Source organism: Antechinus flavipes, chromosome 3, assembly GCF_016432865.1.
Source record: "Antechinus flavipes isolate AdamAnt ecotype Samford, QLD, Australia chromosome 3, AdamAnt_v2, whole genome shotgun sequence".
Lineage (NCBI taxonomy): Eukaryota > Metazoa > Chordata > Mammalia > Dasyuromorphia > Dasyuridae > Antechinus > Antechinus flavipes.
Genome location: NC_067400.1, coordinates 455974634 through 455988399, shown reverse-complemented (window position 1 = coordinate 455988399; position 13766 = coordinate 455974634).

The window sequence follows — 13766 nt, the reverse complement described above, 5'->3', positions numbered from 1 at the left end:
AATGACCTGTGCCCTTTGTAGGGCATTTCTAAAGAGATTTGTGAACTATCTACAAGGCAGGTCTTTTTGGCCAGTTGCTTAAGTTTACAGCTGAGCACAAGCAGCTAGCTGATGCACTTCATTTAAAAATTCGTTCTGACGGCCATATTTCATTAATTTTTAACAGCATTTATTGCATTTTCTTGTTTATTATTCATCTTAGGAGGTTTCTAGACAAAGACAATTACCTTGATTTTGTTCAGTGAAGAATATTCTGCTCCCTATTTACCATGTTCTCAATTATTTTTAGATGAAAATTTCCTTCTTCTTTGTGTAGCAGGTTGCATTTCTCAGTGCCCAGAGGGAAGGGGAGAGGCTGCCAACATATAGCCACCACTTTGCAAGTTGAAGTGCATTCAAATGTAGCTGAAAGTATCTATGGATATGTGTGCCTGGAACATATTTGCTCTGAATGTTATTTTCTGCATTATTTTACTTAAATTTTACTGAAGAAGTAAGCTGTCTCCCAGAAATAATATATGTTTATTTTGGAGTAAGGTACAGCATCAATGTAAAGAAATTTGCATATAGTGGAATTCAGGGAAATGAGAGAAAATTGATATTTGCATATTTTTAATATGCAAATTGGTTTTGACAGGATAACTTCTGTTTGAGTTGTGAATAAAAGGAAGATGAATTATGACAAGTCTTTCTTCTCATGTTTGTTTGTTTATCAGGAAAATGTAAGGATGGATTTTACTTTATTTTTAAAAATAACATCTAATATTCATGTAGTTCTTTAAAGCACTTTGCAGATAGTATTTTATTTGATCCTCATAATAGACCCATGAGATAGGTGCAGTTATTATCCCCATTTTGTAAATGGGGAAACCAAAGCTGAGGAAGGTTCAGTGAAGGATTTGATCTAGATGATCTCTAGGGGCTTTTCTAATTTTTATATCTGTATTTATATGGATACCAAGTCAGAAGGGTGCTAACATAAAAAGAAAGAAAAGAGGAGTATAAATACTTTGTTATGCTTATTTTAAAATAGATCCATTCTAAACTGTGTCAGCTTGGCCATAAATAAGTCCCATTAATCTGGGATTATTTGACAATTTTACTAGCTGGTAAAACATAATTTTAAGAAACCAAAGAGAAAAGTTTGTCTCTACAATCCAATTCAGTATGTGCTCAAATGATATCTTATTCTGGGATATTAAGTGATCTTGTGTGGGATGGGTGCTAGACACCCTTTCCCTTTCTCTAGTCAGAGACATCTTAGTCCCACAGGAGAGACCCACGGACACCTGGGAGACATCCCAGCTCCCAGCTCATCAACCGGACAGGCCGGAAACAGGAAAAGGGTTAAATAGCAAAAGACCCAAGCCTTTTCATTGGATAGAAGAAAAGGAGGTAACCATCATTGACCAATGGTCACCAATGTTGTCTGCTTCCAGTGGGTCAGGTCACTTCCTGTCACTGACCTAGGGTCTTGGCCTTTAGATTCTCCTACGCATTGAGATCATGTGACTTCCTGCAACCTGGGCCCAAGACTTGATCTTGTGGCTCTGCAGACCTCTGGGAATAGGGATCACGTGACTTAGGCCTAATTTCATAGACTTTTTTTAAAAAAAATTTTATTATAGCTTTTTATTTACAAGACAAATGCATGGGTAATTTTTTAGCATTGACCCTTGCAAAACCTTCTGTTCCAATTTTTTCCCTCCTTCCCCCCACCCTTTCTCCTAGATGGCAGGTAGACCAATACATGTTAGATATGTTAAAGTATAAATTAAATACAATATATGTATACATGTCCATACAGTTATTTTGCTGTACAAGAAGAATCAGACTTTGAAATAAGGTACAATTAATCTATGAAGGAAATCAAAAAGTCTCATAGACTTCTTGAGAAAGCTTCATCTGTCTATCTCACTTAGTCTCAAATAATATGAGTACATACTTCTCTATTGTTCTCAATTATTAGTGTCATCCACTTCCTCAAATTGTCTTGTATCTATCAACCAATCAACAGACATTTAGTGCCTACTATGTGCCAGGGGCTTGCAAGCATAAGGTATATAATAAAAAGAGGGGGGAAACACTCTCAGAGCTTACAATCTATTTCCCTTTGGATATATACTATAGTCTATTCTCTCAGTAAGCCCCTTAGGAGTAGGGATTTTTTTCCTCTTTTTTCATTCTTTTTTGCCATCTCCATGAAAGCACCTCAGACATAATAGGAATTTAATAAATGTATTGAATTGAAATTATTTCGAAAGCTCAGCATAAAGCATCAACATTCTCACATTTTAATATTTTTTGCCATTAATATGGAAACTCCTTGTGGACAAGGATCATGTTTTTGCCATTCTTTGTATGCTCAAAGATTAGCACAGTGCTTGACACATAGTCAGTGCTTAATACATGCATGTAGACTAACTAGGGGGAAGGAATAAAGGAACTTAAATTTGCATATGCTATGTTAATATGCTAATATAGCTTCTTCCCTTAAAGGAATGGTTCCTAATCCATGAGAGAGGAATGAAGAAGGGCTCAAACTATAGTTTTTAATATTTTTTCTGCTAACAATGATGGTGATTAAGAGACTACATATTTGATTTTGAGAACCAAACTCCACCACTATAATCTTATTTAAGCCTTGTTTATATAAGGACACCAGCAAAATTTTTGTTAGCCAGAATGAAGCTCAAAAAAGACTAGTGATCTTGAGCCATCATGCTAATATGACAGTCAAGTCCAGGAAGAGGACTTTACTTATCTTTTAGTATTACTCCTAGTTTTAACAGCATACTAATCAATGAGAAACTTGAAGATAAGGGTAACCTTCACCATCCAACTTCTGCATAGTTCTTTTGAGTTTTTGGGCAACAGGGTATAAGCTCAGAAAGGAAATTCAGCAGGGATTAGAAGGATTTTCCTTACTCATAGTCAGATGGTTGTTTGGGCCAAGGATCTTGAATGTATTCAAAATCCAAGGTGGTCAAAAGAATAGATTTAATCTTAGCCTGAGACGTTCTGCTGATTTTTGTTAGCAGCTAGTCTGGCTTTGGTAGCTCATAGAGATATAGGATACACACTAAAAGCATATCAATCAGTCCTCTTCCTGGTGATAACTTTCTAGCTACTGTATCCTAATAGATGGTAACAAGTTGTGGCAGATGTTCTTAAAGATCATAAGCCCTGTAGGTGACAGCAGAGGATATCTTGGCAAATGTAAAAGGAAGAGATAAGAACCAAGATAGATGTTATTACTAGCTAGTATGAAGCTAGCAGAGGAAGTTGGTAGCTCTGTGGTATCAGAAGTGTGATTTACTTTTGCCATATATGTGTCTCTATTACTGTACCCTAGTCACACTTGCTCTTGATGTGTATTCCTTGCCACATATATTCCTTCTGTCTGTGCTTTTCCTGTGTGATAGTTTCTCTGTTTGTATCCTACTCCACCGAGGGTGTGTTGACCTGTGGGAAGGCACTTCCCATATATATGGGAGAAATTTTGTTGTCATTTTATTTATAATGCTGTTGAGTAAATGTATTATTCTTTGAACTGACATGTTCTTTGGCTAGTAAAAATAAACCCATTGTTAAAAGTTAGTGTTAACTATGATTTTGGTTTGATGCCAATTCCAGACTACCTTGAATCCAGGCTGACTTTTCTTGGGAGATCACAAGGGGAGGATTTCAAGGACTACATTTAATTTTTTTTATTTTAGAAAATTTAATGATTAAAATATTTATAGTAAAGCAATTGGATCATGCTCTATTTTACTTGTCTAGCAGTTTGGGAATGCATTTAGCTTCATCCTGAGAACTAAAATTCATGATATATTTGTTTTCAGTTTTTCCTTTATTAAATGTTTAAAGTTCAACCAGGAAGTATTTATTGAGTACATATTTTATTTCTGTCCTTAAGTACTGGACATATGTACCAGACCTACAGAAGACATAAAAGGCATAGAAACGTATAATTTTATTGGAGAAATAAGATGAATCCATTATAAACCATGACATAATAACAAAATGCTAACTATTACAAGTGGACAACAAGTGGAAAAAGTAAGACAAAAAATGGAAAAGACAGTATGAGTTAGATCAATCAGAGAACATCTTCATGTAGAGAGGCCTTGAAGGATGGATGAGATTTGGAGAGACAGAGGGAAAGAAGGGAATTTCAGGTAGGGAAAGCAGTTTTAGTTAAAACATCAAAAGAAGAAGCATAGTCCAAAGGGAAAGTAGTTTCCCAAGATCGTTGGAGGCATCAACTTAACTAAATCTTCAGACTATTGTATTCTTCTTCACTTTAGTATTTATAAATTATTCACAAGGTTAAAAATGGATCAGGGTAGTATGGTGAAAAGAATTCTGGTTGTGGAATAAGAAAGGGGTGGGTTAAAATATTGCCTGTGATGCTTATGATGAGATCACAAGTATCTTATCCCTCTGAACATCAGTTTTATTATTTGTAAGCTAGAGATATCTACTAATATCTATAACATTTACCTCACAGGGTTCTTTGGGGGAGGAAACCTGAAATGTGAGAACATATATATAGAGACTGTATAAATTTAAAAACATTATAAATATTAGCTATCGTTGTTGGTTGTTATTACTGGGATAAAACTTAAAATTTGCAGAATTTCTAAACTCTTTTGAAAGATACTTATTATTTACTTATTCCTCTGTAAATGTGACAGATTACCCAAAATAGGTCTGATATTTTAGTTTATCACCAATATAGAATTTTTAGGCTCAATTCAAGTATTTTACTTGGTTTGGGGTGTGGGAGATTAAGTATGGAGGAAATATGGAGGAAGGGAGATGTTTGTTAGTTTTTAAAGCATCTTCATTTGGGGGGGGAGTTGCAATGAAAATACATATTATGAATACAAAATTCACATCACAAATAGCAGTGATTAATAAATATTAATATTGCTGGAGTTCAGGGTTTCAGGACGATTCCTCAAAATATATTGGGATTCTGAACTAGTGTCCTATGTGTCTCAAAAAATTTTAAGGCTTTGACTATTTCCAAGTCAAGAGAAAAAGTTTTATTATAATTGTAAAACTAATTCAACTGGGCTAAATTTTTTTAAGTACTAAAAAGTAGATAACAAGCAGGTGAATTTTTATGGAAAACTGTTAGAGGTGAAATTGAGGAATTCGGAACAAAGAATAGAGTGAGGGGTAAATAACATCATGGGATTGTGATCAACATAATTGTTTGGAAATTTACTAATGGCTGACAACAATCCCATTTATTCTGTCATAAAACTAAGAAGTGGTCACTGTGAATCAGCATATGAATTCATTGGGAACCGATGAGCTCACCAAAAAAAATGATATAAATGGAGAACAGAGTCTTTCTAGGAGAGAGCCTTAGGGTTCACCCACAGTTAGAAGCCATTGGGATGAAAATTGAGCAAAGACTGAGAAGGTAGGAGAATCAATAGAAAGCAGTATCATGAAAACCTAGAGATGAATGAAAATCAAGGAAAATAGGATGAGCAACACTGTCAGAGGTTGCAGAGAGCTCAAGAAAGAGGAAGCTTAAGAAAAGGCCATTCAATTTGGCAATGAAGAGATCACTGATTACTTTGGAAGAGAGAGTAGGTAGTATAGTGGATAGAGTGTTGCAAAAAAGAGGAAAGATTTGAAACAAGAGCTGGTGTAGTTTACATGGATCATGTGAGGGTTTTGGGGGGATATAGGCAGTACAGGCACATGTGTAGGCAGAAGGGAAACAATATACAAGGAGAGATAGAAGATTAGTAAGAGAATAACAATATAGAGAAGCCATTCTTTTGGAGAAGATGGGATAGAATGATATTACTTATTCATGTAGAGGGCCATGGAAAGAAGAGCCACGACTTCATGTGAGATATGGATGAACAAGAAAATAGTAGTAGAAGGCACCTTAAGGATGTGAGATGAAGAGGAGGGGATAGGAATGAGTCTTTGGTGAATGACCCCTCCTTTTATTCCCAGTGAAATATGAAGCAAGGAAGGGTCCTCCCTATTAAATTAAAAATTGCTTTAAGCAAGGACAATCAAATTTAATTTTGTATTTTCTCTAGGACTTAGCACAGTGCTCTGGATATAAGAGGCATTCAGTAACTGGCTGTGGAGTGTACTATAAAAGATTTATGCCCTGCTAAAGTTTATTAATTCTTTATTTCATTTTTGGAGACATTGACTTTTACAACCTAATTTTTCATTATTGTTTTTAAAAAGTTGAATAAAATTATAAAAATAGCTGATAAGATATCAGTGAATATCATGGTCACATCTTTCAGATTGGTCTTCAACAGCTGTGGGTTGCACTTTAGGCCAGCCACTTGATATTAAAAATGTCAATGCTGACAGATCTCCTGAAGGTTGGAATTTGTAGCTGAGTAGGTCAGACATCTGTGTAAGCGACCCAATGCTTGGCCATGTTGTTAATAGGGCAAACATCGGAGCAGGCATAATCTCTGAAGCTACTATAGTAATGGGCTCTCAGCTGAAAATGAGGGCTGCGGTTTTCACTTTGCCAGCAAAAACAGTGCCTAATGCTGATGTTTGCAGTTGTACACATCTGCCTCTTTGCTTTGGAGCTCTGCCACTTATCCTGGGGAATCTGTTTGACAAGTTTGTTTGTATTTAAATATGGAGTTGTGTGTCAGCTGGCCTAATAGATCAAAAGTAGTACAAAGAGATTTTTTTAAAGAAAAAAAATGGCCAGTTTTGTTGATCATGGAAAAACAAATAGTTCCAGAGGACTTCTTTTTTAATATTGTTTTGTTTTGTTTTTCAAGGCAGTTAGAGTTAAGTGACTTGCTCAGGATCACATAGGTAGGAAGTGTTAAGTGTCTGAGGATGGATTTGAACTCAGGTCCTCCCAAATCCAAGGCTGGTGCTCTATTCATTGCTCCATCTAGCTGCTCTAAGGCACATGGGATGGAGAAGGAGGGTGCTTCTTTTTAATTTGGGTGTTTGTTTTTTATCTAAGTGTTGTTGCTAACGTGTTCTGGATGATGACTTTCTTTAAGGATAAGATAAAGTTGAATGAGTTTAAAAATGATTTTGATCACATAAAAAACAAGAATAATAAATAGTTCCATCCTAAGGTTATTGAAAACTATAGTAGCTACAGAATTCATGTACTTCATATTTTGGTCTCTGACTATATAGGCAGGAGAGTTTAAGGATAAACTTGTTTGAGATGAGAGCACTTTTAGCAGCGCCTTCCATGTCATTGACTTCAAATTAAATTTAACACTCTCTAGAAAGTAAGGTTTATATATATAGTAACCACATGACTGATGTGATCTAGAAATGTTAAATAATGCCTTTCTAGAAACTTTCCTAAAGTGCAGGCCTGATTCTTAGCACCTAATTGAAACTGCTCTTTCCAGAGTTATGTGACCTCTTAGTTGCCTGGCATTATAGACTTTTTTGGGTACTCATATTTCTTGATCTCTACAACATTTAATGGTGTTGATCACTTATTCTCCTGGATACCACCTTGTGGCTGTTAGGGGTCAAACCCCTCTTGGTTCTCCTACCTTTTTGAATTGATATCATAGGCATCTCAAACTCAGAATTTCCAAAAAAAATTTCATTATCTTTACCTCCCTTCCATACTGCCTTTTCAACTTCTCGATTAATGTTGAATCTCCCAGATTCAAACTTTGGTGTAATATCCTCTATTCTTCTTTCTTGATCAGAACATGTCTAATCAATTATAAATTTTGTGATTTCTTTCTCTATAACATATCTCACATGTTCTCTTCTCCATTCACATAGCCATCAATCTAGTTCAGACCTTTATCTCTCATCTCATTTGTATTCTTATAATAGACCTCTAATTGACCTTCCTGCCTCATCTTGCCTTACTCCAATTCGTTCTCCATTGAGCTGCCAAATTAATTTTCCGAAAGTATAGTTCTTAAAATGTAGGGAGGTAGCTTCCCTTTCTGTGCCCATTTTACAGAGAGGAAAATGAGGTTTTCAATCACATAGCTGGTAAATATCTGAAAGAGGATTTGAAATCAGTCTTCCTGATTCCATATTTCACACTCTATTCATTGTACCATTTAAGTGCCTAATACAGTTAGCATCTATAATAATACTTCCAGAATTCTACATTTTTGGTATAGTTTGGGTCAAACAGATTTTTTTTTGAGGTAACTTGGGCGTCTTAATATAATAAAGTTTCTATGTAAAATGTAGTCAAAATTCTAGAAAAGTGAATCACAAGGAACCTTTTGGAACAGTGGAACATGACTCATCTGGTTAGTTGGTTGGTTGTTGCCCTTTACTCTTGAAGTTAGAGTCAAGTTACAATATGTCTAAATGTGGCTGATCAGATCAATATGAGTTCAGAATGTTCTGTCACAGGTTGGACACAAATTGTCCATATGAACATTTTGGATGGTTCTCCAACTGCACATTTTGAGTTTCTAATGAGCTAATTCAATTCTGCTTTGCTTATACAGCACAGCACCTTCTCTGATGAGGGCACGCCAAACTGGGCAATCCTGTGCCAGTGTTTCCCACATCATACAATTGATTCTAAAGTTCTTAATAAAGATCTTGAAAGCCTTGTGTGGCTTTTTCTGACCACCTTGTAAGCACTTGCTCTTTGTGAGTTCTCCATAAAATACTTTTTTTTTGCAAGCATAATTTAGTTTTTGAACAATGTGGCCAGCCCAACAGAGTTGAGCTCTCTGCAGTAGACTTGGAATGCTTGGCACTTAGGTTTAAAAAAGGACCTCAGTGTTTGGTATCTTATCCTGACAGGAACACGATTTATTAAGAAACTTGGGGCTTCATGAAAGTATGTTGTTTATAGTTTTTGAACTCCTCTCTGATTCTCATAAAATCCATCCTGATTTCTTTTAGTTCTAGGTTCATGGGCAGATTATATTTACATGTCTGTAATAAGCATTACTTTTATAATTTAGAAGAGCTCAGTATAATTGAAAGTAGAAATAACTGGTATCAATAAGTAAAATGTTATAATTTTAGGGAAAATATGTTAGATTTTCAAGTTTTGGGAGAAAGAAAATCTTCCAAATGGTTTAGAAAAGATCTTTTAGTGAAGTACCCTGACAAGGAAACAGTATAATAGACAAGAGATACCGAGGATAATATAATACACAAGAGACAATGAGGGCAACTTGTAATGCAGTAACAAAAAATTTTATGCAAAAGCAAAGTGGAAGAGAGAGAAAACCATCAAAATAGAAAACAGATTGCTGGTGAACAGACTAGGGGAATTGAAGCATTAATTTTATGCCATGATTCCACGTAAACAAGCGAGGTAAGCATAAAGACAGACACTGTAGGGTTTGATTTCAGAATTAATTTTGCTGATCAGTACACTTCTCTCTGACTCTTCCTGTTTCAGCATCTGTGGGCCTTAGGGAGTAAGTTATATTTTATATTGCCCTTGCTTTTTCTAGGTTGGATAAACAACTAATAAATTATAGTATCTCTAGGAAGGTAGATTTTGAATCTGCACAACTGCAATTTAGTGAGCTCTCTGGTTGTGAAAGTTCTCTGCCCTGTGAAAGCACACCTGGCTTCACTCAATGAGCATTGTCTTAGAGAATAACAGCCCAAATGCTACTACCTTGTGACTTTCAACCCTACAAACACAGTAAGTCCTGATGATTTCAGTTCTGGATGAATCACAAACACTTCTGGGAAGAGCAAAGCTAGAAAGGAAACTACAGTTTCAAAAACTCCTGGACTACTTTCACAGTTCTCTGTAGGAATCCAGAAGGCATATTGCTCCTTTCTCTGAGAATGCAGTCTAATAATGAACCTGTGTCAAGTTCCATATGACCGTTCTGGTCTGGGTTGATTTTCCAATAGTGTGATGATCTTTATCAGAGTGTAGTATCTCTAACTTAGTATTTTGCTACGGGTGCATGCAGATCCCACAGGGAAAAAATTGTAATTAAAAGGGAATAGTGAAGGAAGAGGGAATATGTGGAATGCCAGTGACAGGCCAGCTGCAATGGCTCTCACAGAGATCATGAAAGTGAAAGACAGACAGACAGACACTGGTGCTTCAGAATGAAGAAGGTTAAGATGAAGATGAAGATATTTTATTATTACCAAATCTACTCATATATGCTTTCTAACCATATTGTTGCTAAGGAAATAAAAAGGAAAACAAAAAGTAATCAGTCATGAAGGGACTATGTGAATATTGGGTTGAAGGAGAAATTTTAGCATTCTCTGACAAACCGTCTCTCCTGATAACCATTCCAGCCTGATACCATTATTATTCCTGCAAATCCATTCCTGTCCACTTCAAACACATCTGTTCCTAAAACTTTCTGGCTTCTACTGGTCTGTGAGAAGACTCTAGTGGGGGTACAATGCCAGGTCAGTATTCCTGCAAACTATGCACAGACTAAGCAAGTGTGAATTCCTGGGAAAACACAGCTTGGGATCTTGCAAACTGTGCACAGACTAAGCAGGTGTGATTACCTGAAAAGGCACAGGAATATAAATTTTATTTAATCTTTTGGGGAAAACAGGAAGAGATCTGGCTAATTCCTGGTTATAAACATGAAGCCTCCTAGATATGTCTCATATAAGAAATCATCTTTAATTTTTTTACCCATTTAAATCTAACTTGCAGTATGATAAGATAGATTCTGAGATCCCTTGCTGTCCACTGACCATCCTTCCCTCCTATAATTTATGGCAGTTTCAGTGAATAGGATATTAGAATCAGACTTTAGTACAAGCCATCATAGGTATCTTTTGTTCCTTAAATCATTTAGTTACTAACCATTGATGACAAAGATCATTATGAAAATAACACATTTAGCTTAGTTTTCCGGTCATGTGTTGGGTAAAGTGTAGCCGTGGCACCCTTGCACCTGATTTGTTAGGTCCCATGGTAGACCAGGCTTGTCCTGCTCACAGAAAGTTGTGGACCTTCTTCTCCCCTAACTACCTTCAGCTTATGGGAGTTATAGAAAAATTCCTTATTCAGCTTCAGCCCTTTTATTATAGAAGAGGTTAGTTAGACATTTGTTCAAATGTGTCATTAGGTGAGAAAACATTTTTTGGTATCTGGGCTACTTCACTTGAATGATCAGTAACACTTTTATTATTATGTATAAACAGCAATAGCCCACATTGTTTGAGTATCCTGGAAAGAAAGCATTTCTGTCTTGACAATACCTGTAGTTATGGAAATGAAAAAGGAAGGAGCCAGTAAAGAGCTCTTGATGAAATGGGGATAAACTGTGAAAATGTTTATCATATCAGTTATTTTTTAAAAATCATATGGATTGATTTTCCATTAAAATTATTTGTGGGTTTAATAGTGAAAATGTTAGCTAGGATTTATATAGGACCATAAAGGTTGTAAATACAATTTTGATGTAGTAGTCAATGCTATCGTTATTTGTATTTCATAGATGAGGGAGTGTAAGAAACTTTTTTAAGATTGCATAGTTAATAATATCAAAAGCACGACTTGCACTCAATTTTCTGAATCCAAATATATTTTGTCCTCCTTGACTCCTTCCTTGTTAACTCATTGAGTGAATCAATTACATATAGATTTTTTTAAAATGAGGATGCAGTCTTTTTTTTTATACATATATATGTCAGTTTTTTAAAAAGCACAAAAACCCTAAATGTTCCCTCTACTGAATACATATTTTATTATATCCTGGGATCAAAATCTTCTCAGTAGAGCATTCTCAGAATTTATACTCAACTTTGTAGGAGTATGTCTATAGTATATAGTGGGGTCAACATGTGAGTGTTAAGATTTTAAACATCTGATCTTGACTCAAAAGTAGATCAAATTATGAGCCATTGGCTTGTTTGGACATACCTCAATGTATAAGAATAAAATAGAGATGGTTGCTTTGCAACAATTTCTGTATCAGTCTGCTCAGATGATGAGAATAACTCTTGTAACAGGTTATCTTGGAAATATTGATAGGTTTCACAAGCAGGAGAGGGATGAGGAGTGACAGAAGAAGACCTGGTATTATTTCATTCTGACTCTAAGCTTTTCCAGCCTTTCGAAATAGGTTATGAAGTGCATATAGCTCAGTTGATTATAGAGTGGGATTAATTAATTCAGGGTTGTGGGTTCAATCTCCAAATGGCCCAATTAGATATGCTTAGAGAAGAACTCAATTCCATGGTCACAGACAGAATTCTTAACACCAACCAGCTGTCTTACAATACATAGTGTTGGGTATGAGGGTTCCCTTGAGAGTACAGATGACTCAGTATAACCCATCATCATAGCTAGAAGTCTCAGTGTTTATCCTTTTGATGGGATAGTATTGTTCTTTTTTGTCCTAGGACAATATGTTTGTTTTGTCTTCACATGCCTTGTAATGAATATGTTTGAAATTATATTATAATACAGGGAAACAAGGTCTTGTTTTTCACTATTCAGTTTACTTTTCTCTGAAAAAAAGCCTTTTTCTATGAGTGATTACAAGAAAAACTTTATAAATACTTGATGGATAGACCAAGAGGAGTACATTATCCTTTCTTTCATCAATGTGGCCCAGAGATTCCTGTCATTTCCTGAGATCATTGTTAGGGTCTGGAAGGTCACATTACTTTGATAATAAAAACTAAGGTGCTTTAATTTTTAATACAGTAAATAATCAACACTAACAAAAACTTTTTGGAAGAACTTCAGTACTTTGGGGTATAAGAGATCACGAGACCAAAAATTTGGGAACTTCTGCTGTTTTGTATAGTTCAGGCCTAAGTGACATCCATGTATGTTGACAATTATTGCAGTAGGATACTTCAGCATGCAAAGGATATAAAAGAAAGGAGTTATTTTTCTTTTTAAAAACACTCTAAAAATAATAACAAAACAAACATAAAATGAGGAGTTAGAAGGAATAGAATATTCTAAAGGTGCATTCATTCATTCATTGTTTATTTGAGGGCATATTAATGCCAGCATGTGTTCCCTTGTACTGCTCTAGGCCCTGTAGGAGATGGAAAGAAATAGGACAGTGATTTTTAATAAGCTTATGAAAGAAAGAAATGTCATCAGACATGGGTTAAAAGACATAAAAATGAATGAGGAAATTTTAGGAAATGGTTAAGAATCTCCAGATCATCCTACAGTCAAAAGAAAGAAAGGGGTAAGGATTTAAGTTTGATTAATGGGGCAAAAGCAAAGGGAAAGAAAATTGGGAAGCTTTCCAACAATTAGAGCTGGCTAAAAGTGAAAAAGAGTATCTTGGAATATCGTGGATTTTTTATCCTTGATGGGGATAGAAATGAAGTTGGATGCTCATTTGTTGGGTGTGTTTTAAAGAGTTCACACGAATTCTGAAGTTGCTTCTAATTATAGATTCCTTGATTCTGAGCAGTACAGAATAATTCTTTCCTCTGGGTGGTGGGCTGCTGTGGGCTAGAATGTTTCCCTAACCAAGTAAAGCCTTCTAAGTGGTTCCCTGTAATCCTGAAACTAAAATTCTGGGCTGATCAACATTCAAAATATTCATGTAGCTTTTATATATCATTGCAATTCTCTTGTTCTGGTACTTTCTTCCATGATCTTTTTTGTTCTCAGTCTTGCATGTAAAGCAAATCCTAAAGCATTAGATAGCAGCATGAACCTTGAGCTTTTTCTTTTCAAGACTAGTTCTCGTCCTTGTCTAAGCATTCATGAACCCTCTGCTTCAGAGTCTGGTTTGATGGAGTGAGTCAAATCAATAATTCCCAGAAAGGATTTAATCTGAAATACTAAGTTA